At 42.5% G+C, this 23,495-nt stretch overlaps 1 protein-coding gene across 9 annotated transcripts in view; it reads left to right on the top strand.

Moving 5' to 3' along the window:
- Positions 1–23,495, top strand: part of RELL1 (RELT like 1) — a 95,940-nt gene that overhangs the window by 71,207 nt on the left and 1,238 nt on the right. For 4 of the 9 annotated variants that reach the window (XR_015165495.1, XM_086406175.1, XM_086406179.1 and 1 more), the window contains one exon: positions 6,228–8,273. The exons of 1 other annotated variant lie outside the window; for it this stretch is intronic. The gene's annotated coding sequence lies outside the window, so the exon portion shown is untranslated. Of the gene's footprint in view, positions 1–116; positions 254–2,591; positions 5,265–6,227; positions 8,274–21,387; positions 21,437–23,495 lie in introns of those variants that run through there. 4 more of the 9 variants (XM_086406177.1, XM_086406180.1, XR_015165494.1 and 1 more) reach the window with 3 other exon arrangements.

The following is a 23,495-nucleotide window of genomic DNA, read 5'->3' on the forward strand; positions in this document are numbered from 1 at the left end:
GATCTGTGTACGCAAGAGACTGAAACGTTTGTCAGTGTTCCCAGAATTTAGATAACTTGGGGACCCAGAGGTTTTGTTTTGTTTTGCCACCAAAGTTAACTGTCTCCTCTCCTCAGTTATCTCCCTCAGCAGGGTCTGCTCCAGGCTGCCTCCCTAGTCCTGGCTGGAAGGTGACCCGCTGACTGCTCAGGGAGCTTATCTGTCCTCCCAGGGGGCCCTGCCACCCTCTGACAAGGCTTGGGAAAGAGGGCTGGGATGTCTGCCCTTTCACCACAGAAGCTGCAGCACTGGAGGCTCACGGGGATTTTGGAGGATGAAAGAAAGGACAGACCTAAGGCATCCTAGGAAATGCCTTTGGAGACATTTTGGCCTAAAATGGGAAAGAAGAGAAAATTAATAATCATATTCAGGATTTTTATGTTTCTTAATCTGTAACTCAAGACTTGGAGCTACTAACTTTAAATAGCTAAATAAATAGTAGTCCCTGTTTTCTAGAAGTCACATGTTTTCTACAAGGATGTATGATGTTGTCGTAGCTCCACAGTATGGGTTCTGGAACCAGACTCCTTATGGCAAGTCCTGGCCTGGCATTTTACAGCTGTGTGTTCTTGGACAAGTTCCTTAGCCTCTGACGCCTTGGCTCTTCAATCTGCAAAATGGGCTTAATAATAATAATACCACCTGCCTTAGAGGGATGTTGTTCCTTGGCACTTCACAACTGCGAAATAGGCAAATGCTTCATGTTATTATTGCAATATTGTGTCATATGGAGCCTATTTAAACACTTAGCAAATAAAAATGTAAAAAATTAATTTTTGGGGGGGGCATGTGGCATGTGGTTTCTTAGTTCCTGACCAGGGATTGAACCTGTGCCCCTGGCAGTGGAAACATAGTTTTAACCACTGGATCACCAGGGAAGTCCCCCAAATGAATAGTTTTTGATGTTTCTTAATTTTCCTGAGACTCAGAGAGGCAGGTTATATGTAACCTATAAGATGTGGTTTTGTTTATTTGACACTCAGGTAGAGACTTACTGGGGTTTCCCTGATGGCTCAGCCGTAAAGAATCTGCCTGGAATGCAGGAGATGCTAGGAGACGCTGGTTCAATCCCTGGGTTGGCAAGATCCCCTGGAGGAGGGCATGGGAACACACTCCAGGCAACCCATTCTTGCCTGGAGAATCCCATGGGCAGAGGAGCCTGGCGGGCCACAGTCCATAGGGTCACAAAGAATCTCACACAACTGAAGGGACTTAGCATGATCATGAGAGACCTACTAAAGGCAAGGCAGCAGAGAGGCTGCATTTAGCTTGTTTTGTTTTCCTTAGTAGAAAGAGGTGGGACCATTCGGAGTCTTAAGTGGTTCTGCCTGGAGCTTAGTGTAGATTTTGAATCAGAGGTGTACTGAGACTAGTAGGGAACTGCTGTATTTCATTTAAATCCTTCCCAAGTGAACCCTTGTTTTTCCAGATACAGAATAACTTTCCACTTTACTTGGAATAAAGTGCTCTGTTCCTCACCATCCATTGGATTGGTAAATCACAAGCTCACCTGTTGTCACTTGGGAAGCCCAACGTTGCTAAATATATGAACAGCTTTAAACTGCTGTGAAGCTGGGACTTACCTGGTGGTCCAGTGGTTAAGATGTCACCTTCCAGTTAGTGCGAGGGGTGTGGGTTTGATTCATGGTCAGGGAGCTAAGATCCCACATACCTTGTGGCCAAAAATCCAAAACAGAAAACAGAAGCAATGTTGTAACAAATTCAATAAAGACTTTCAAAATGGGCCACATCAAAAAGTCTTAAAAAAGTTCTGTGAAGCTATAACTCAGATTAACCCTCAGACTTCTCCATAGTATCCACATCTAATGTGAGAAAATTCAAAGCTACAGGGAGTGGACAGCTTCCCCATTGGTGTTGTTCAGGAAAGAGCAGACAAGGGCAGGCTTCGAAAGACCCCACGGTGCCATGAGTGTCTCCGTGTGATTGCTGTGGCAGTGACTATGGGGCTTCCAGGTGTGACCTCCTGGGCTGGAACCACTGCTTTCCTATTATTAATTGTGTGGCCTTGGGGGAGCTATTGAACCTGCTAGCCTCAGTGTCCACTTATGAAAAATGAGAGTTGGCCTTGACTCATGGAGTCACTGGAAAGACTGAGTTACTGAATCTGGAGTGTTTAGCACGGCAGTGCCTGGTACATAGCACTGTGTACATGTCAGCCACTGTTGGTAGTAGTCAGACAGTGCTCCTTCCTTAATCCCCCGTCCTTGGAGGTCTCAGTGTTCACTGTTGGTGAATGTTTTTAGGCCTCTAATTTCTTAAAACATGGTTCTCATTATTAAAGGGGTCAGATCCTTTTTTCTGGAGAATCCCTTTTAGGAAGGCACATATGTGTTCTATTCAAAGCTCTACTGTGGCTTGTGTGGAACCTTAATAATGGAATGATCGTTTTTATTATTAGAATTGTGTAGAAAGCAGTAAACTTTACAGAAAAAGATGACACTTTTTTCTAGATACAACAGACTGGTTCCAAATAGGAAAAGGAGTACGTCAAGGCTGTATATTGTCACCCTGCTTATTTAACTTCTATGCAGAGTACATCATGAGAAACGCTGGACTGGAAGAAGCACAAGCTGGAATCAAGATTGCCGGGAGAAATATCAATAACCTCAGATATGCAGATTACACCACCCTTATGGCAGAAAGTGAAGAGGAACTAAAAAGCCTCTTGATGAAAGTGAAAGAGGAGAGTGAAAAAGTTGGCTTAAAGCTCAACATTCAGAAAACGAAGATCATGGCATCCGGTCCCATCACTTCAAGGGAAATAGATGGGGAAACAGTGGAAACAGTGTCAGACTTTATTTTGGGGGGCTCCAAAGTCACTGCAGATGTTGACTGCAGCCATGAAATTAAAAGACACTTACTCCTTGGAAGGAAAGTTATGACCAACCTAGATAGCATATTCAAAAGCAGAGACATTACTTTGCCAACAAAGGTCCGTCTAGTCGAGGCTATGGTTTTTCTTGTGGTCATGTATGGATGTGAGAGTTGGACTGTGAAGAAGGCTGAGCACCGAAGAATTGATGCTTTTAAACTGTGGTGTTGGAGAAGACTCTTGAGAGTCCCTTGGACTGCAAGGAGATCCAGCCAGTCCATTCTGAAGGAGATCAGCCCTGGGATTTCTTTGGAAGGAATGATGCTAAAGCTGAAACTCCAGTACTTTGGCTACCTCATGCGAAGAGTTAACTCATTGGAAAAGACTGATGCTGGGAGGGATTGGGGGCAGGAGGAGAAGGGGACGACAGAGGATGAGATGGTTGGATGGCATCACTGACTCGCTGGACGTGAGTCTGAGTGAACTTGGGAGTTGGTGATGGACAGGGAGGCCTGGCGTGCTGTGATTCATGGGGTCGCAAAGAGTCGGACACAACTGAACAACTGAACTGAACGTTCTTAATTTCTCTCCATCAGTCTTGTTCTATGATGGAAATGGTCACACTTGGGACTTCTGAATTGTCTTTTCAGTATATGGAAATTTTGTTTCATTTCTCCCAGCTTGAGTAATCACTTGTGTAAGACAATCATCTCCAAATATCCCCCATCTTACTCCCCAAAAAAGATAGGTCAGTCTTATTAACTGTGTAGGGTCCCATAGTGGTGGACCTGAGAATAACCGGTGGATGGAGTGGTTTTCCCCCTGTGGTCCCTGCTTCTGGCCTTCCTTAGCACTCATGCCAGCCCATCCCTGGCATTCACACCGCTGTGTGCCCATAGAGAAGGCACTTTTTAACATTAATGCACTGTAGTAGAGAAATATTATTTTAAAATATATGTTTGTTTATAAATACAGTTGTATTCACAGCTGTAGAATGAAATGAGAAGGAATTTAACAACGTCAAATGCACCATGACACAGTACCAGAAATAAGGCTGCAGTTGGAAATTTAAAAGTTGTTCAGAACCTGGTGTTTTCTTTCCTCTGGATTATTGCTCAGATAAGACAGGTATTTACCTGGGAATTGATAGCTGCCATGCTGGTCAGGTTTTCCCTTTTGTTAAGTGTGTCTTTGTGAAGAGGGAGAGCCCAGAACTGTAATCAGTGCTGGGTAGTGTTCAGTAGCCCCTGAAAAGGTTAACTTTCCTTTTTTCTGCCTTGTTTCTGGTATTAGGAATCAAGACTTTAAGCAGCAGTTTGTACTTTCACATCCTCTTTCAAAGACATTGTGTGCAGGGCAGTTTTAATCAGCCGCAGAAGACTATTGTGGAAGAGAGCCACCGTGATGGGATGCTGGTGATGGTCATGGTAGCTAACTTTTAGGAGGCTACTGACTGCTTGGCCTTGTGTTAAGCATTGTACATATATCCTCTTATGTAAAACCCCCAACAGCTCTATGAGGGATGCTGCAAAGAGGCCAAGGTTCAGCAGCTAGTCACAGGGGTCTGGATTTGCAGACAGGCCAGTGGCCCCAGACTCTTCCTTTTTAGCCAGCCTTGGTCTTACATGCTCTCTCCTTAAAGTTAGTCAAACCTGTGCAAAGAACTTTAAATGGGAAGTTCTACTAAGTTGGAATGATGAAAATGCTTACTTTGATGAAACATTTCATTCTAAGCCTGACATCCCTTGCTTTTGACCTTCTTGCTTCTGTGATGCAAGAAAGTCCAGGGCTGAGGGAGCAGCTGATAAAAAGAGGAGACATAAAAATAGTTGAGTACCTGTTTTCTAGTTAATGGCCTAGTTTGAAGTTTTCCTGAGAAAATTCTCTCTTCTTTGTTTACTTTTTCTTCTTTTAGGACAATTTTTCTATTTTTGCACCTCTGGCTTTTCTACTTTTTTTCCTTGCTAATATCTTCCATATAATTATTAATCAACTCTTAAATGACAGTATTCCTGGAGTTGACTTTGTTCAGTCTTATGGCACAAATCCATAGCTCACTTGTGCTAGGTTGTAACAATGCAGTGCGGGGAATTACTTACTCGTTTATAATTAAGAACTTGGTTCATGCTGTTTTAGAGAACAATGTTTTATTTCCTTTTCAGTTAAAGGGATATGGTTCCTTTTCCCAACCCATTTAGATGGGAAATCTCTCTGTCTTTCACACACACACACACACACACTGAATATTATAAATGACACAATGACAGAAAAGGATAATGTGGACAGTGTTGGACTACATATCCTGAAGGATGAATTATGAAATAAGTATAACAACAACAAAAATAAATACAAAAAAAAGCAATACTTAATAAAGACATACTATTGACTCTTCTCTGTTCCTTCCTATTTCTGTAAGTTGGTTTCATCTCTATTTCTGTTTAGCATTTTTAGGCAAACACGATCTGGAGAGACAAGAGAATGTTTTGTTCCTTAATCCGATGTAGGTTGGCCTGCGTGGTGTGTGTGTTTCAGTATACACAGGCGTACATAGAATTTTAGGATGCCTGTGTATCCTGGATCTTCAAGATGGGAAAGTAAAAGGGTACATAACTGTCACTTAGGTGAGACCACTGTAAACCAACCAAACAAACACCCTTTGAGAAAAAAAGTAGAAAATTATTTTTCAGGTTTACAAGGGGCGTCATTTGTAATTTAAACATAGACACTGACGTGGGCCAGTTGTTGGAAGAACCTAAAAATATTGTATATAGCTTTCTGAAGGAGAAGGAAGACCTAGGACCGAGCATTTTGTCACCATGTTCTTACTCGCCCAGCAAAGTCCCGGTCAGGCTGCCCCGGGGGCTCAGTGGAGATGTGGAGTGAAGTCAGTTTCGGGGGGCTTGGGAAAGACACTGTGCCTGACACACGTGAGGATACTCGTGATGACCATGCTCACCCTGTAGCTTGTTACTCACAGAATGGAAATGAAAAGTTAAAGCACAGGTTCCTGGAATAAGTAATACAGGCTCTCCAGGGAGGACACCCACCAGTTACCCCAGAACCTTGTGTCCAACAGACCGAAGCCCTCAGACCACGGTGGTTCTCAAGTTCTGTTCTTTCTTGGTTTGTAAAATAAAGAGATCCTTTGGAAATTGTGGTACTTAAATTTCCCTAGACCGAATTCTAGAAGAACCTGTAATGAGGGAAGGAATGCAATAGGACGGAGTGGGATGGGGTGGGACGAGGTGAGGATGGAAGATTGCAATTCCCCCATGTTCTTCAATATTCAGGCAGATTAATATGGGATATGATGCTTGCCTTTTATAATGCTTTACCTTTTTGTTTTCTCTTGCAGGTATGACTATATGTGAAGAGTTCTAAAAGACTAAGAACTTAAAACATGTGAAGTTGCCTAGGGAATTATTTTTTATCTTTTATACAGTTTCTATGGTAGAGTCTACAGGCAAGTGGATGAAAGCCAAAAGGGAATACTGATGCTATGCTGGATACAGAATTCAGTTTGCTTTGAAACAAATTTTGGTTTAAAAAATGTCTGGTGAGAAATTTTATTCCTTATCCAAGGAGGAAAAGAGCTCATTTTTTTAATCTTCCCAACCACTATCCCTCCCAATTCCCCATCCGTGGCCTTGGTGTACACACTGCAGTTTCTCCAGGACGGTCACTATGTACAGTGGAACTATTTGTGTACGGTCTGAGCTAATGCTCAGTGTGTGTGTGTATGCGTGTGTGTGTGTGTACACATGTCTGTGTACCTGTGCTTCTGTTCCCCCAACCCTTGGATCTCATTTTGTTACTGGTTGTAAGATGATCCTCTTACAGTTTAACTGTAATAGAAAATAAAAGATGCATCTTTGCTGGTGAAGGCTCCTTGAAGATAGTCTAGCCCTGGATACTTGATCCCCCCCAGGAGATTATGGAGTTGGAGGGAACCAGATGCTAGACTTTGGATTCGGAGACCAGAAATCAGCACTGACCTGCTGCCAGCATGCCACTCCTAGGTCACTCATAAAATACTGAGTTTTTTTTTTTTAAACTCAAGCGAAGCAAATCTTATTTAGCCATTGGATAAGGGGGAAAATGGTTTAAAGTCACTATAAAAAAGCCTTGTTTTGATAACCCAAGACCAAGACAAAACAATCTCCACTTCTGATGTAAGATGGGCCCGCACCTTCCTCTGGTATGTCTTCCTTGGTGTTCTTCCTGTTCTCCATCTTGTAACTAGTGCCTGTTTTTAAAGGATTCTTGAAGGTTACTTCCTCCTGTGGGCCTGGAGTACCCCACTTTTTAAAAAAAAAGCTGTGCAGTTTATAGAACACCTGAAAGAACCCAGAGGTGAAGGAAGTGGTATATTTATGGTAGGTCTGGGCCAAGAGGAAAGGAGTCCAGTGCAGGGACTTCTCCAAGACCTGCCTCTGTGTCAGTATTGCTGTGGTGCCTTGGGGCACTTCCTTTATTGCAAAAAGAAAACACAGTTCTCATTTATCTCAAAAGATAATTCTTATGAAAATGTACTTTAAAGTATTTACTGTAAATATACTCATTCCATTCTTTTTCTGGCACCAGACTAAAAATTTCTAACCTTTTAAGTGAATGGTATGTTCAATTTCATGTGAATTTTTGCTGACAACTAATTAAAAGGTGTACGTGTGCACGCGTATACACAGTGAACCAGGAGAAGGCAATATGGAAATAAATTTCACTGTGCTCCAAAAAGTGGCAATATAAGAATTTGGGGGGGGGGGTGTGCATTAGTATAAATAATGTATATGCAGTCTAGACCAGTAGTTTTATAAAAAGGAATCATTTTTTGTTTTAAAAATATCATGCCCTCAAAATGATGAGGGATAAAGTGTAAGATATTCTTCAGCTTTAATTATTTTTTAATTTTATTCAGGTCAGAGCACTTTTTTAAAATAGCAATACAACAGACAAGAAAATACTCAAAATATTTAAAATTGTATTTATACCAAGAGTCCATATGTTTTAAATATTTTCTAATACTTGAGCAGTTGCTGTCTGACTGGCTTCCAAATATGCCAAGAGTTCAGCATTCAATATTTTCAACATACGTGCTTTTTACTGGTTTATATTATCTAATAAGAACCCTTAAGTGTCTCCAGTACAACTGATGTTTACAGGCCTTTTGTGTTTTCCTCCTTCTTTAGAAGGCTTGGGGAGCCACAACAAAGGTACTGTGTAAAACACTAATGATGGACTAACTTCTGACGTGATAAATGAGTTGGCTACCACCTTGATGTAAAAATTTGTAAAGGGAATTTTTCACCATTTTGAGTGTTAAATGTATTTTTAACTGTCTGGTTTGTACTTCTACAACTTTTGTACTACCAAAGAAGAGTTAAAAATAAAAATGTTAAATACAGGGAGCTGTTTTTGAATGATCCAATTGTTGGTGCCTTGGGTACTGAAAAGTACAATTGTAGTTGGTATAATTTATCAAGCTTAATGTCACAGTGACCATTTTCTTATGTCTAAATTGTCAAGTGACCACTTGGCTGACTTTCCTCATTGGGTTCTTCCTCTTCCCATAGTGATATCACCCCCTGATTATTATTTTAAGTCTGGAGATAATTTTGGATGTATGGAACAATTGCAGAAGCAGTACAAAGAGTCCTTGTGTACTCTTCACACCATTTTCCCTTATGGTATCATCTACATAACCACTGAACAATGATCAAAGCTAAGAAATTAACATCAGTATAACACTATGAATTAAGTCACAACGTCATTCCAGTCTCACCACTTATCCCATTAACATCCTGTTCTGTTCCAGATCGCCCACTGCGTTTAGCCATTGGCGTCCTTAGTCTCCTCTGACCTGTGATTGTCCCTCAGTTTTTTAGGATCTTCAATGTTAGTGTGTACACATCAGTTATCTTATAGAATGCCCTTCAACCTAAGTGTGCCAGCTGTTTCTCCTGATTAGACTGAGAGTTTGCATTATAGAAAGGATGCCTTTCCTCTTGCTCCATACTGGGGGGCTGTTGGGGGAGAATGTGAGGTCGGTATGTATCACTAGGGATGTCAGCCTCCACTATTTGGCCCAGGTGGTGGCCACCAGCTTTCATTTCTATGAAATCACTAGTTTTCCCTTTGTAATGAATAAGCTTTTGAGGGGAGAGACTTTGAGATTGGGGCTTCCCAGGTGGCACAGGAGTAAAGAAACTGCCTGCCAGTGTAGGAGATACGAGATGTGGGTTCGATCCCTGGACCGGGAAGATCCCCTGGAGAAGGAAATGGCAATCTGCTCCAATATTCTTTCCTGAAAAATTCCATGGACAGAAGACTCTGGTGAACTACAGTCCATGGAGTTTCAAATAGTCAGACTCAACTGATTGTGCTGCGCGCACACACACACTTTGAAATTCAGTTCAGTTCAGTCACTCAGTCATGTCCGACTCTTTGCGACCCCATGAATCGCAGCACACCAGGCCTCCTTGTCCATCACCAACTCCCAAGTTCACTCAAACTCAAGTCCATCGAGAGTCGGTGATGCCATCCAGCCATCTCATCCTCTGTCATCCCCTTCTCCTCCTGTCCCCAACCCCTCCCAGCATCAGAGTCTTTTCCAATGAGTCAACACTTCACATGAGGTGGCCAAAGTACTGGAGTTGCAGCTTTAGCATCAGTCCTTCCAAAGAAATCCCAGGGCTGATCTCCTTGCAGTCCAAGGGACTCTCAAGAGTCTTCTCTAACACCACAGTTCAAAAGCATCAATTCTTCTGTGCTCAGCTTTCTTCACAGTCCAACTTTCACATCCATACATGACCACAGGAAAAACCATAGCCTTGACTAGACGGACCTTTGTTGGCAAAATAATGTCTCTGCTTTTCAATATGGTATCTAGGTTAGTCATAACTTTTCTTCCAAGGAGTAAGCGTCTTTTAATTTCATGGCTGCAGTTATCATCTGCAGTGATTTTGGAGCCCCCAAAAATAAAGTCTGACACTGTTTCCACTGTTTCCCCATCTATTTCCCATGAAGTGATGGCACCAGATGCCATGATCTTCGTTTTCTGAATGTTGAGCTTTAAGCCAACTTTTTCACTCTCCTCTTTCACTTTCATCAAGAGGCTTTTGAGTTCCTCTTCACTTTCTGCCATAAGGGTGGTGTCATCTGCATATCTGAGGTTATTGATATTTCTCCTGGCAATCTTGATTCCAGCTTGTGCTTCTTCCAGCCCAGTGTTTTCTTATGATGTATTCTGCATATAAGTTAAATAAGCAGGGTGACAATATACAGCCTTGACGTTCTCCTTTTCCTATTTGGAACCAGACTGTTGTTCCATGTCCAGTTCTAACTGTTGCTTCGTGACCTGCATGTCTTAGTTTATTAGGGCTCCTATAAAAAACAAAGGTGGTGGCCTAAAACAGCAAAAATTTATTCTTCACAGTTGAGGAAGCAAAAGCCTGACTGTCCCACGCCCTGTCTTGCCTCGTGGTGCTTCCTGGCAGTCATTGGTGTTTCCTGCTCTGTAGCTGCCTTGCTCCAGTGCCTGCCTGTCTTCACATGGACATCTCTGTGCGTGGGCCTCTGTTCACTCATCTCATGGGGACACCAATCATTATATGGATATAGGGCCCTTTGTAATCTAGGATAACTGCATTTTGATTACATTTGCAAAGACCCCGATTGCAAATACGATCAATCATCTCCACAGGAACCTGGAGTTAGAACTTCAACCTCTCTTTTTAGGGGACACAGTTCAACCCCCTACACCATCCGTTGGTGGGTCTTGCCTGCAGCTGTTTTTACTGTGGGAGGGGACTCTTTCAGGTCGGTGGCTGTGACCTTTTGATATGGCTCCTCTTTATTTCTTCTTCACTTATCCCTTTTGCCCTCTCTACCTTTCTGGAAACCATAAGATGCTCCAGGCTCATCATCTCATCTTGTGCTTTCCTCATCTCAGCCTTGGAATCCACCGCTAATCAAGGAGCTCTGGCTCCCTCAGCCTTGGAATCCACCACTAATCAAGGAGCTCTGGCTCCCTTTATTGGAGAATGGTGTTTAGAAGTAGAGATCAGGGCACTCGGTGTGCTCGTTGATGCTGGGGTGCTACCGCTTCCAGGCATGCATTTACACACACACACACACACACACTACTAACCTATACATGTACACCTCTTTATGTAACTTTTTATGTTTTCTTTAGGCCGACCATGTGGCATGTGGGATCTCAGTTCTTCAATCAGGGATCAAATGTGTGCTTTTTACAATGGACTGCCAGGAAAGTCCCTATGCAACTATCTTTATTTTTTTTTTAATTTTATTTATTTATTTATTTTGACTGTGCTGGGCCTTCATTGCTGCTTGGGTTTTTCTCTAGTTGTGGCAAATGGGGACCGCTCTCTCGTCATGGTGCACAGGCTTCTCACTGTGGTGGCTTCTCGTTGCAGAGCACAGGCTCTAGGGCTCACAGGCTTGAGCACTTGCGGTTAGCGGGCTCTGGAGCACAGGTTCAATAGTTGTGGCACACGGACTTAGTTGCTCAAAGGCATGTGGGATCTTCCCTGACCAAGGGTAGAACCCATGTCTCCTGCATTGGCAGGTGGATTCATTAGCACTGAGCCACCAAGGAAACCCTCTAACTATCTTTAGAACAAAATAACTGCTGCCTCTGACCCCAGTCCAGCTCCACAGGCTTCCCTCTAAACTTCCCCCTTTCCCCCTTGGTAATTTTTCTCCAACAATAAAGAAACCTGGCTCTTATGATCTATGATCTTTTTATCTCCGTATCAACTCTAGCATATGTATAAAGTAGTTTGAATATAGACCCCTAAAGAAATAGATTTCCAACGAGAGCACAGTGCCGTGTACTATTCTTCTAGTTTTGAGCCTTAGAAAATCCAGCCAGAAGCCCGTTAGCCAAAATTACTTAGGTCAGCACCTTCGTTCCCCACCCCTTGGACATGGTTATGTGATTCAGTTTTAACACAGAGTCATTAGTCATCATCTGCATTCCATCTTTCCTTCATATCCAGGTTAAGTTTCTTAAAATTTATGTACAGTAAACTTCACTCTTTGTGGTGCCTCATTGGGTTCTGATTATGAATTTTCATGTGTGTGTGTGTGTTTTCCTTGAAAACAAGATGATCAGTAACAGCTTATGCTAATCATTTTCAGCTCATGAAAACCAGGTAACCTAGAATGTATGCATGAGGGCAGATGTTAGGACTCCCCCTACCGGGGAGTCATTTGAGGTTACAGGTTTTGTTCTTAATCAACAATCTGATATCCTCTCTAGGATCTTCCCTAGGATTCAGCTCTCTCTGGACACAGGTAGGTCCTGGTGAAAGTGCCAGGGAGACTGAGGGTCCATGGCCCTGTATGCTTCTGCCCCTCTTCCTCAAAATCAGATATCGAGGCTTCCTCCACCCTGATCTGACACAGTGGAAACATGGAGGAACACTTCCTCCCCTCCCACCCAGGGCAGCAGGATGGTGATGCTTTGGAAGTGGGGTTCCGCCAATAAAGGGTTTGGCTGTGGTCAAAGGAGACTCCGTTTTGCTTCCAAGATCCTTGAAGTGAAGTCGCTCATTCGTGTCCAACTCCTTGCGACCCCATAGACTGTAGCCTACCAGGCTCCTCCATCCATGGGATTTTGCCAGATCCTTGCCAGATCTTAAATCCTCTGACCCTTTTGTCTGTGGGGCAGCTTCTGTCCAGGGCTTCCTTCCTTCATTCCTCATCTTCCCAGGACCATTCTTTAGGACTGTTCTCAGATCTCTGGAGGTCTCTCACGGTAGATCCAAACACCAAGGGATAGCTGGGACTCCGTCCCCGGCATTCTGTAACCGCCCAGCTGGTGTCGCTGCCCACCGGATTCAGCAGCTGTCCCGACGGTTGTCGTCTGCCTCTCTCAGAGCTGGCATTCGCGCCCTCTGCCGGCCGAACGCGAGAACTGCAGGCGGCACAGCTTTGCTCTTTGTTGATGGTGGCTCATTGTCTGTCAGGGCCTGGAGCTCAGAAAGTATATAGGCATTTCATGATGATGTGCTGACTGAATAAATAAACAAAAGTCTACCTTAAAAAGATGAAAGATTATTATTACCTATTTTGTGGGAGTAAAAATTTGGATTTTTCTTAACTCATTTTCTGACCCTGCCAGCTGGTCTCTATTGTCTTTCTGCTAGGAAACCGCAGTTTCTTACCTAGGAACTTGCTTTCCTGTGCATGTGACCTTGGATGCTGGTAGAAATCATTGAGTTCCACTTTGAATGGAACCCTGTTTCCTGAATCCTGCCCTGGAAGTGGTGTGAGAATAGAAGCAGTGTGGTCTCAGAGAAGTAGCTTGGTCTTTGCTACTGGGTTTGAATCCTGGCTCTGATGCTCATGATGGTATAGTGTTGGGCAATTGCCTTATCTCTGAGATGCAGTTTCCTCATCTGTAAAATGATCTGTCTCACAGGATTTTTAAGGACTAGAAATATTCATGCAGAGTCATGGGGCCTGCCATGATCTCCACATTCACTCTGATGGTGAGTGCTGCATTGTCAACAGCCAGGCTTGGTAGTGTCTGTGTGTTTCTGTCCCACCGCAGCTGGTCAAGGTGGCCTGGGAAGAGTCTCAGCACACAGAATTTTCTCCAAGTGTGGCGCTGAGCTAGGAAATTTCTTGCTCTGAGTCTGAACCACAGTTAGAATTCAAAACCCTCATGGAAGAGGCATTGAATAGAGGACAGTCCATATTTTGAGGAGGCAGAGCACAGGAGTAGAAAAAAAGATCTGAGGGGACTTCCCTTGTCGTCCTGTATGGACTCTGTGCGTCCACTGCAGGAGGTCCGGGTTCAATCCCTGGTCAGGGAACTAGAGCCCATATCTTGCAACTAAAAAAAAAAACCAACAACAACCCACATGCTGTATCCAAGACTTGGCACAGCCAAAATAAATAAAATAAATATTTAAAAGAAAAAGATCAAAAGATCTGAAGATGAAGAGGTAGTGTGTGTAAGGGGCAGCTGAAACTCCTTCAGCCCAGCTCTTCTACTGTCTGTGAACGATGCCACCGTTCCTGGAGAACACTTCTCCTCCTTCTTAGAACACAGCCAGGTGGCCCACTCTCTGACCACAGCTGGATGTGACTGAGGTGGGCGCATGACCATCTGTGACCTGGCCCAGTGGGGTCTCTTCCTGGGATATTTAACAACTGGAGCTGAAGAAAGTGGTTCATTTCTCTGGAGGCTAAAGCTGGTGGAGGCCACGCTTCCTGACATGCTGAGGAAGCCTGTCTGAAGAAAGGAAGGGAACATACGGAGGGAAGAGAGGCAGTTCTGGGTTCTCTCAAGGCCCAGATGCAGCTGCCCCTAAGGCTCAGCTGCCCGTCTGAGTTTTATGACCATTCCAAGAACATTTCTCTCTGGTCTTACCTCGTGTGTGTAGAGTTTCTATCACTTGCAACAACAACCACAAAACCCCACAGGCAATGCAATTATTTACAGAGAAGTAGATCCATGAGGGGTATCAGAGCCACATGGCTAGTGGAGCCCAGGTCTCCAGTCTTCCAGCTGAGACCACCCAACGCTGCTCTGGATTCACAGTCGGGGGCCCTGGCCCTTGCAGCTTCTGCTCTGAAATGCTTGTGAAAACCCTCTCCCGACTTCACTGCCTTGGGATGACTGCCCTTCCCCCATCTTTCCTTGATCTGCTACAGGGCTTGTGACTGTAGCTCCCTTAAGAGCACGGCTTTGATATTCAGATGACTTTACTTCTGGCTTTAAGGTTTGCAGACCTCAATCTTCTGCCTATAGACTGAAGATAACATGTGTCTTTTTAGGACTTCCATGAGGGTTCCACAAGCTTGGGCCGGTAGTGCTCTTAGCACTGACCTTCTCCGGAGGCTCAGTGGTAAAAAATCCTCCTGCAATGCAGGAAATACAGGAGACATGGGTTCGATCCCTGGGTTGGCAAAATCCCCTGGAGGAGGAAATGGCAACCCACTCCAGTATTCTTGCCTGGAGGATCCCATAGACAGAGGAGCATAGTGTGCTATAGTCCATAGGGTTGCAAAGAGTCGGACACGATTGAAGCGACTGAACATGCATGTATGGGCTTAGCAGGAGGCTGGATACAACCAGCACTTACTCAATGAACTGCCTCAGTTCAGTTCAGTCACTACCTAATAGCCTGCAGCACACCAGGCTTCCCTATCACCAACTCCTGGAGCTTGCTCAAACTCAAGTCCATCAAGTCAGTGATGCCATCCAACCATCTCATCAGCTTCAGCATCAGTCCTTCCAATGAATATTCAGGACTGACCTCCTTTAGGGTTGACTGGTTTGATCTCCTTGCAGTCCAAGGGACTCTCAACAGTCTTCTCCAACACCACAGTTCAAAAGCATCAATTCTTCAGTGTTCAGCCTTCGTTATGGTCCAACTCTCACATCCATACATGACTACTGGAAAAACCATAGCTTTGACTATGTGCACATTGGTCGGCAAAGTAATGTCTCTGCTTTTTAATATGCTGTCTAGGTTTGTCATAGCTTTTCTTCCAAGGAGCAAGTGTCATTTCATGGCTGCAATCACCATCTGCAATGATTTTGGAGCCCAAGAAAGTAAAGTCTCTCACTGTTTCCATTGTTTCACCATCTATTTGCCATGGAGTGATGGGACCAGTTGCCATGATCTTTGTTTTTTGAATGTTGAGTTTTAAGTCAGTTTTTTCACTCTCCTCTTTCACTTTCATCAGGAGGCTCTTTAGTTCCTCTTCACTTTCTGCCATAGGGTGGTGTCATCTTCATATTTGAGGTTAATGAGGTTTCTCCCAGCAGTCTTGATTCCAGCTTGTGCTTCATCCAGTCCGGCATTCACATGATGTACTCTGAATGTAAGTTAAATAAGCAGGGTGACAATATACAGCCTTGATGGCCTCCTTTCCCAATTTGGAACCAGTCCATTGTTCCATGTCTGATTCTAACTGTTGCTTCTTGACTTGCATACAAGTTTCTCAGGAGGCAGGTAAGGTGGTCTGGTATTTCCATCTCTTTAAGAATTGTCCACAGTTTTTTTGTGATCCACACAGTCAAAGGCTTTAGCATAGTCAATGAAGCAGAAGTAGATGTTTTTTCTGGAATTCTCTATTTTTTTCTATGATGCAATGGATGTTGGCAATTTGATCTCTGGTTCCTCTGTCTTTTCTAAATCCAGCTTGAACATCTGGAACTTAGCATGGGGCTGGATACAGCCAGCACTTACTCAATGATCTGCCTCAAAGTTGCTAAATTCAGCTCCTCTTTAGTGAAAAAAAAATGATACAGTGATGAAAGTTCGACCATTTGAGTGTGGGTTCTTGATGTTTCTGCCACATTCATATTGCTTAATGTTGAAGATGGATCTAGGGTGGGGGTGAGGTTGGTGAGTAGGAGGAATTGGGTAACAGAAGGAACTTCTGAGATTCTTTCTGGCCCATGATTTTTCTGGAACCAGACCAAATACCTTCAGTGAGAGAACTATCTCGTTACTCTGATGTTACATGGACACAGATCTGTAAGACAAGGGGTGTGCTCTTTCCCCGCATGTTCAGGCTGTCATTTTATCTTATCACTGTTAGGATAAGACATGAATGTCGGGCTTCTCGGGGGGGTCAGTGGTAAAGAATCCACCTGCCAGTGCAGGAGATGTGGGTTTGAACTCTGATCCAGAAGATCCCACATGCCGCAGAGCAACTAAGCCTGTGAGCCACACCTCTGACCCTGTGCTCTGGAGCCTGTAGCCCAGGGGCCACAACTAATGAAGCCCATGCCCCTAGAGCCTGTGCTCTGTAACAAGAGAAACCACCACGATGAGAAGCCCGCACATCGCAACTAGAGACTAGCTCCTGCTCTCCGCAGCTAGAGAACAGCCTGTGCAGCATCGAAGACCTAGCACAGCCAAAAAAGAGATATGAATGTGGCACAGCCTTAAAAAAAACTTGATTTCTTTTTATTTGCAAGTTAATCTGTCAAGAAATTATAGAGAAAATACCAAAGAAAACAATCCCTCTGAAATAACTAACCAACCCTACCAAACTGAAGATTTCTATCTTGCACTAAAAGTGCATTTTATTTAATATAGATGTATTTGTGGCAAGGGAGGATAAAAGAAATAGGTCAGTTTTAATGCCTCAAACAGCATGACTTAAAATTGGAACTAGGCATAAATTACTGTGTATTCTCCAATGGTTAAATGATGAAAATAAAATACATGATAATGATGAGAATAAAAATATATTAAATTTGAAGTGCCTCCAATGTGCATGTTTGCCTTGAGATAATTGTTAGTAATGTAGGTAGAAAAGGATTTATCTAGTTTAGAAACTGTTCAATATTATTAGAAGTGGTGCAGAAAGCTTCAGTAGTCACAGAAATCAAAATTTAGTTATTAAAAAAAGTGTAAGTGCTACTAAGAAAAAAGTGGTCCGGTGTGAGATGATCACTGGATAATAAAATCACAGCTTACATTTACTATTTACCTGGTGCTGAGTGTGTACTAAGGTACAGCCCTTTATATTCTGTGTCTTCTGTAAGTTGCATTACAGACCAAGGGAGGTGTGGCCACCACTTCTATTCTATTCTGACAAAACTGAGGAAAGGACTCTCAAGTTACTTTGCATTGGTCATTCATGTCATCACTAAAACATAAATATCATTAATAGTAGACAACATCAGAATTTTACAGATAAGGCCTTGACTAACTTTTCAATTCATTATTAAACTCTTCCTCAGAACCATAGAAAAAAAGCCACTTTCTTTACTAATTGACAGTATATGTAAGTTTACTTTTCTAAGAGAGGGCTTCCCTGGGACCTCACACCGTGAAGAGTCTGCCTGCAATGCAGGAGACCTGGGTTCAATTCCTGGGTTGGGAAGATCTCCTGGAGAAGGAAATGGCAACCCACTCCAGTATTCTTGCCTGGAGAATCTCATGGTCAGAAAAGCCTGGCGAGCCCCAGTCCATGGGGTCACAAAGAGTTGGACATGACTGAGCAACTAACACTTTTCTACAAGTGGATGTCCTCGCCTCCACCTCCTTGGTTTTGATTCAGCTCTTCTTTTAGCCTGATGGCAACAAGCTGTCTCCAAAGAGGTGGTACTATATATTCCTAAAAAGAACCAGTTTGTTGTTCAATCTGAGTTCAGTTGAGATTCTGCCGCTGACTGTGTGACCATAGATGAGTTAGATAGCTTTTTTGAGCCTCCATTTCTCCATCTGTGAAATGGGGATAACCATACCTACAACTCATAGGGTTATGGTAGACTTAAGCAAGATAATGCGTATGCAGAACTTAAACTATGATAACTGCTTAATAAAAAAATTTTTTTTAAGTTAAGCTATATTTGCACCTGTAAGTGCTGGAGAGGATGTGGAGAAAAGGGAACCCTCTTGCACTGTTGGTGGGAATGTAAATTGATACAGCCACTATGGAGAATAGTATGGAGAGTTCTTAAAAAAAAAAAAAAAAGGAATAAAACTACCATATGACCCAGCATATACCCTATGAAAACCACAATTCTACAAAACACGTGTACCCCAATGCTCATTGCAGCACTATTTACAATAGCCAGGACATGGAAGCAATCTAGATCTCCATGACAGATGAATGGATAAAGAAGCTGTCATACATATATATGATGAAATACTACTCAGTCATAAAAAGGAAGGAATTTGAGTCAGTTCTAGTGAGGTAAATGAACCTAGAGCCTGTTATACAGAGTGAAGTAAGTCAAAAAGAAAAACAAATATCATGTGTTAACCCGTATATATGGAATCTAGAAAAATAGTGCTGATGAACCTATTTTTCAGGGCAGCAATACAGATGCAGAAATGAGAACAGACTTGTACACAGTGGAGGAAGGGGAGGGTGGTGAATTGAGAGAGTAGCATTGAAACATATCCATTACTATATGTAAAATAGACAGCCAGTGGGAGTTTGTTTTATTATGCGGGGAGCTCAACACAGTGCTCTGTGACAATCTGGAGGGGTGGGATGCAGTGGGAGAGATGGCAGGAAAGTTTAAGAGGGAGGGAACATATGTATACCTATGGCTGATTCACGTTGATGTATTGCAGAAACCAGCACAACATTGTAAAGCAATTATCCTCCAATTAAAAATAAATTTTAAAAGTTACCTGAAAAAAAAAGAAAAAAGAAAAAAAAAAAAGTTACCTGGTGGCTCAGTGGTAAAGAATCCTCCTGCCATTGCAGGAGACATGGGTTTGATCCCTGGGTTGAGAAGATCCCCTGGAGACGGAAATGACAACCCACTTTAGTATTCTTGCCTGGGAGATCCTATGGACAGAGGAGCCTGGCGGGCTACAGTCCAAGGGTTCACAAAAGAATGAGACATGACTTAGTGACTAAACAACAACAAGAACAATAAATTAAAAAAAGAAAAAAAAAAACTTCAGAAAATTGAAAAACAAAAAACCAAAAATCATAACTTGATGGCTCTCAGAAATTATTACTGAATAAAATTTTTGCATCAATAATTGTATGATTTGGCAAATTATTTTGAAAGTGTCTTTGCAGATACTTTTTTTGTTATAAAATTTTCATCTATAACTTTTAATTTAAATGCTGTAATAGTCTTTGGTTTGTCTCCTGCCCAATCATTGATGTCATGAAGATCTTGGAACCTATGATCACATGGCTTCATAAATGGGTGATTAAAAACTTTTGATACTGTTCTAGACATCAACATTTAAGACAGGGAGAGTACAGTAGTTAATGAGAAGAGACCAGCAACTCTCTTTGGCCTGTAAAAATCTTCACTTGTTTATATAAGAACCAAGGTTTATATGTGCCAATCTTGATGGCTTTAGGACTACTTTGGAGAATTAAAAAGGGATTGAGTAGGACCTAGAAATGAAATTATTTTTGTGGGTTTTTTTTTTAAGGTTAGTAACTGGTGTCAAGGGAAAACTTCATGGTTTTGTTTTTAAAATAGCAAGATCCTCACTCAACAAATACTCTAATTAGCTTGGTCAGTCATGTGAATTGGGAATGTGTAATTCTGATAAGGCATATGAGTAAAATTCTTTGTCTATCTTCTGGTCTCTGGGTCATATTTTATCCTTGCTGTGTATGAACTATTCCAAAATGGTTAAAAGCAGAAAATACAGAAGTCTTCCAAAAACTAAGCTCAGAGTGGTATTGGGGTGTGCGTTCACATTTGCTTGTATTCTGTTCTAAGTGTATGGTCACATGCATATGTAGGCTATGTATTTTGTTGAAAATCTTAGTTCAGTTTTGTCTATTTAGAGTGTTTTTATACATAGTTCATTTGAGCTTCTAAATCAGGGGTTTTCAAAGTAGGTTTCACATAACCCAGGGGTGTGGGATGAATGGATTAAAACCCAGATTGATATTTATCTTAATGTTATTGATGTTGTTCAGTTGCTAAGTCATGCCGGACTCATTGCAACCCCATGGACTGCAGCCTTCCAGGCTCCTCTGTCCTCCAGTATCTCCCAGCTCTACAAAGTATATGACACAGTACAAGAGGACAGAACATTTATTTGTAAACATACTTCTATTAGGGGTAAGAGTGTGACTTTTTTTATTGATAGCTGGTGCAAGATCAAAAAGATGAAGCAAGTCCTGCTCCGGTCTCTGTGTGTCTCCAAGTGTGGCTGGAGAAATATCCGCATCTACGCTGCAGATGCCGGGGCCTCACCCAAGACCTGCTGAATCCAAGTCTCTGAGAGCTGGGACCCAGAAACTTGCTTTCGTAAAACAAGCACACTCAAATTTGAGAATGTCTGCTTTCCACTGGACATGTAGTAGTGATCCCCATTTCACAGATGAGGAAACTCAGGCACAAAGGTTAAGAAACTTAAACCCAAAATCATACAATGAGTAAGAGGCACAGGCTAATTCCACCCTAGGCTGATTAAAAAAGTGGATGAGTGTGAGTGCCCAGCCTGCGCTGTGTGGTCAGAACCGTTGAACACCTGGAGGTCACCACCCAAGGCTGCAGGGGTTTCAGCTGCAGAGTCAACCCCTTTGTACTTTTTCTAACATGAGGAGCCAAGAGAAAAGTGACATCAGAGTCTTGAGTCACAAACATACATCCTTTCTTTTCTTGCCCCTCCAGGATTTGAAAGATTGAATTCAAGATGACAGAAAAGCGTGGTCAGCCAAGTTTCCTACTGCTTGGCCCCAAACATTGGTTTTCTTAAGGTTTTTGTCTCAATTTGGGTGTAGGTTCCTCAGGGTAACCTGCTCTCACGATGGAGACCAAACTTCCACTGGATACTCAGTGCCGCTCCACCCCCATCTTCCCAATGACCGCCAAGCAGCCTCCTTATTCAAATGGAGAAGGGCCATCTGAATGAGGACGTGAAAATGTTAGTCGCTCAGTCGTGTCTGACTCTTTGTGACTCCAGGCTCCTCCGTCCATGGGATTCACCATGCAAGAATACTGGAGTGGGTTGCTATGCCCTTCTCCAGGAGATCTTCCCAACCCAGGGACTGAACCCAGGTTTCTTGTATTGCAGGCGGATTCTTTACCATCTGAGCCACCAGAGAAGACCCTGAGTGAGGAAGGTGAATAATAAACATAATTTTTTTTGTCATATTCATATAGACAGTGCTTCCACAGCCCTGCATTCATACCTTTATCACAACATATCCCAATCAAATAATTAGCATTCAGAATCTTAATCAGCTGCATGATGTCTCTTCCACTATATGTGAAGAGCTTTTAGTCTTTTATTCAACAAATAATGTCCTGAGTACTCACTTTTTGCCCACACTATCCTAGATCTAGGCAAAAGGTATTTACTATAGTCACTTTAGTTGAGGGAAAAAATGCTAATAGTCAGTGCCAAGCAACTAGCTTGAATGTGTTGGTAAGAGTCGCTCATAATGGGCATATTTAATAGATTTGCCTAAAATGTTGTTTCTTAGAGTGCTTGAGGGTGTTTCAAAAGTTAGCCTGTTACATATCTACTGTAAACTAACACATTGGGGGAACTTACGAGCTTAGTAAACAAATGAATGAGTAATTTATCTCCGTAAATTAACAGAGAGACTGTCTACCATAAAAAATAAATGCCAGCTTGTCTCTTTAATCATCACCAACTATAAAATAGCAGGTTTTAAAATGAATGAGGTTTAATCTGGGAAAAAAATAAGAACAGAAAGCAAGAATTCCCACATTTTCATCATATGGACTCATTGGACAAATAGGAGTCCCATTGGTGAATAAAGTTCAAGTTCAATGCCAGGGGCCACATTCCTATGTCTGCACACAGACGACAAAACTAAGGAAGTCAGATCTATACTCATGTACTTGCATTTGGTACCTCCTTCATTCTTCCTAAGGCCTCCCATTGGGAGATACTGATGAAGAGTTAAGATGAGAAGGGGTGAGGGCGGGGGCAGGCAAGATAGGAATAGGGAATTAAGCAGTACAAACTACTCTGTATAAAATAAGCTACAAGGACATAATGAACAATACAGGGAATATAGCCAATCTTTTATAATAGTCGTAACTACAAATGGAGTATAACTTTAAAATTTCTAAATAACTTTGTACATCTGAAACATATATTATTGTACATTAATTACACTTCAATTTAAAAAGCCTGACTTTCCTAGTGGTCCCGTGCTTAAGGCTCTGCACTTCCTTTGCCGGGGGCACAGGATCCATCCTTGGTTGAGGAACTAAGATCCCACAAACATGTGGTGTGGCCAAAATAAAGAAGAAAAGAGAGAATCTTGCCCTTAGGGTCAGGGCAGAGGAAGGGCTAAAGAGGAAAATGGTGAGTGGCTAATAGTTACTGAGTGTGGACGAATGGGTGTGTGCTAAGGAACTCAAATTCTCTTCATTCCTTTCCGAATCTGGTTTGACAACTCTAACAATATGCTACCATCTGTCTTGGAAACTGGGGGGAAACATCTAATTTCACATTTATATGATAGTTAAACTTCCCTCAGTAAGAAGTGAAATGTAACTTCTTAGGTCGAGAAAACTGCATGTAATAGAGAAATAATACAGAAATGCAGTTTCCTAAGATCGTGGGGACGGTGGTGTCCACTTCTACTCACAGCCAGTGCCTGACATTCAGTGTGCATCGGTGCTGCCATGCTGTCGAGGATGTTTGAAAAGAATCAGTATCATCAGCATCACTTTTGATAAGGCGCGCCACCAGGCTGCAGAAAGATGTTACACAGAGCAGGAGTCTCAGCTGCTAGACAAGCTGGGGGATGAAGCTAAAATCTGGGGTTTCCTCTCAACCTAAAGACTCTGGCTTTTCCTCTGACGTCCTTTGGTGGAGCCTGGATGTTGGGGTAGAGGTAAAGGGGCCCAGGCTGCTTTTAAAAAAGCACTTGAAGTTCTTGGTCATCTGTTAACCTTTTTGAAGCAGTTGTTCACATAATCTTAAAAACTTTAGAGTTATTAATCATGATGAACTCTGCAGCAGTCTTAAAATGTAAAATTAGGTCCACATGTAAATGTAAACGCAGAAGTGTGTTGCTGTGCCCAGAAAAAAGACTTATTTGCAGAAATACCTCATCTTACCTTTTCCTTGTCAGATTTTTCTTTTTTATCCTTCTGTTTTGGAGATACCAGTGGGAAGTTGGTACGCAGCTGTCCAGT

Source organism: Bos grunniens, chromosome 6, assembly GCF_055505025.1.
Source record: "Bos grunniens cultivar Pamir isolate PY7600 chromosome 6, Bosgru_T2T1.0, whole genome shotgun sequence".
Lineage (NCBI taxonomy): Eukaryota > Metazoa > Chordata > Mammalia > Artiodactyla > Bovidae > Bos > Bos grunniens.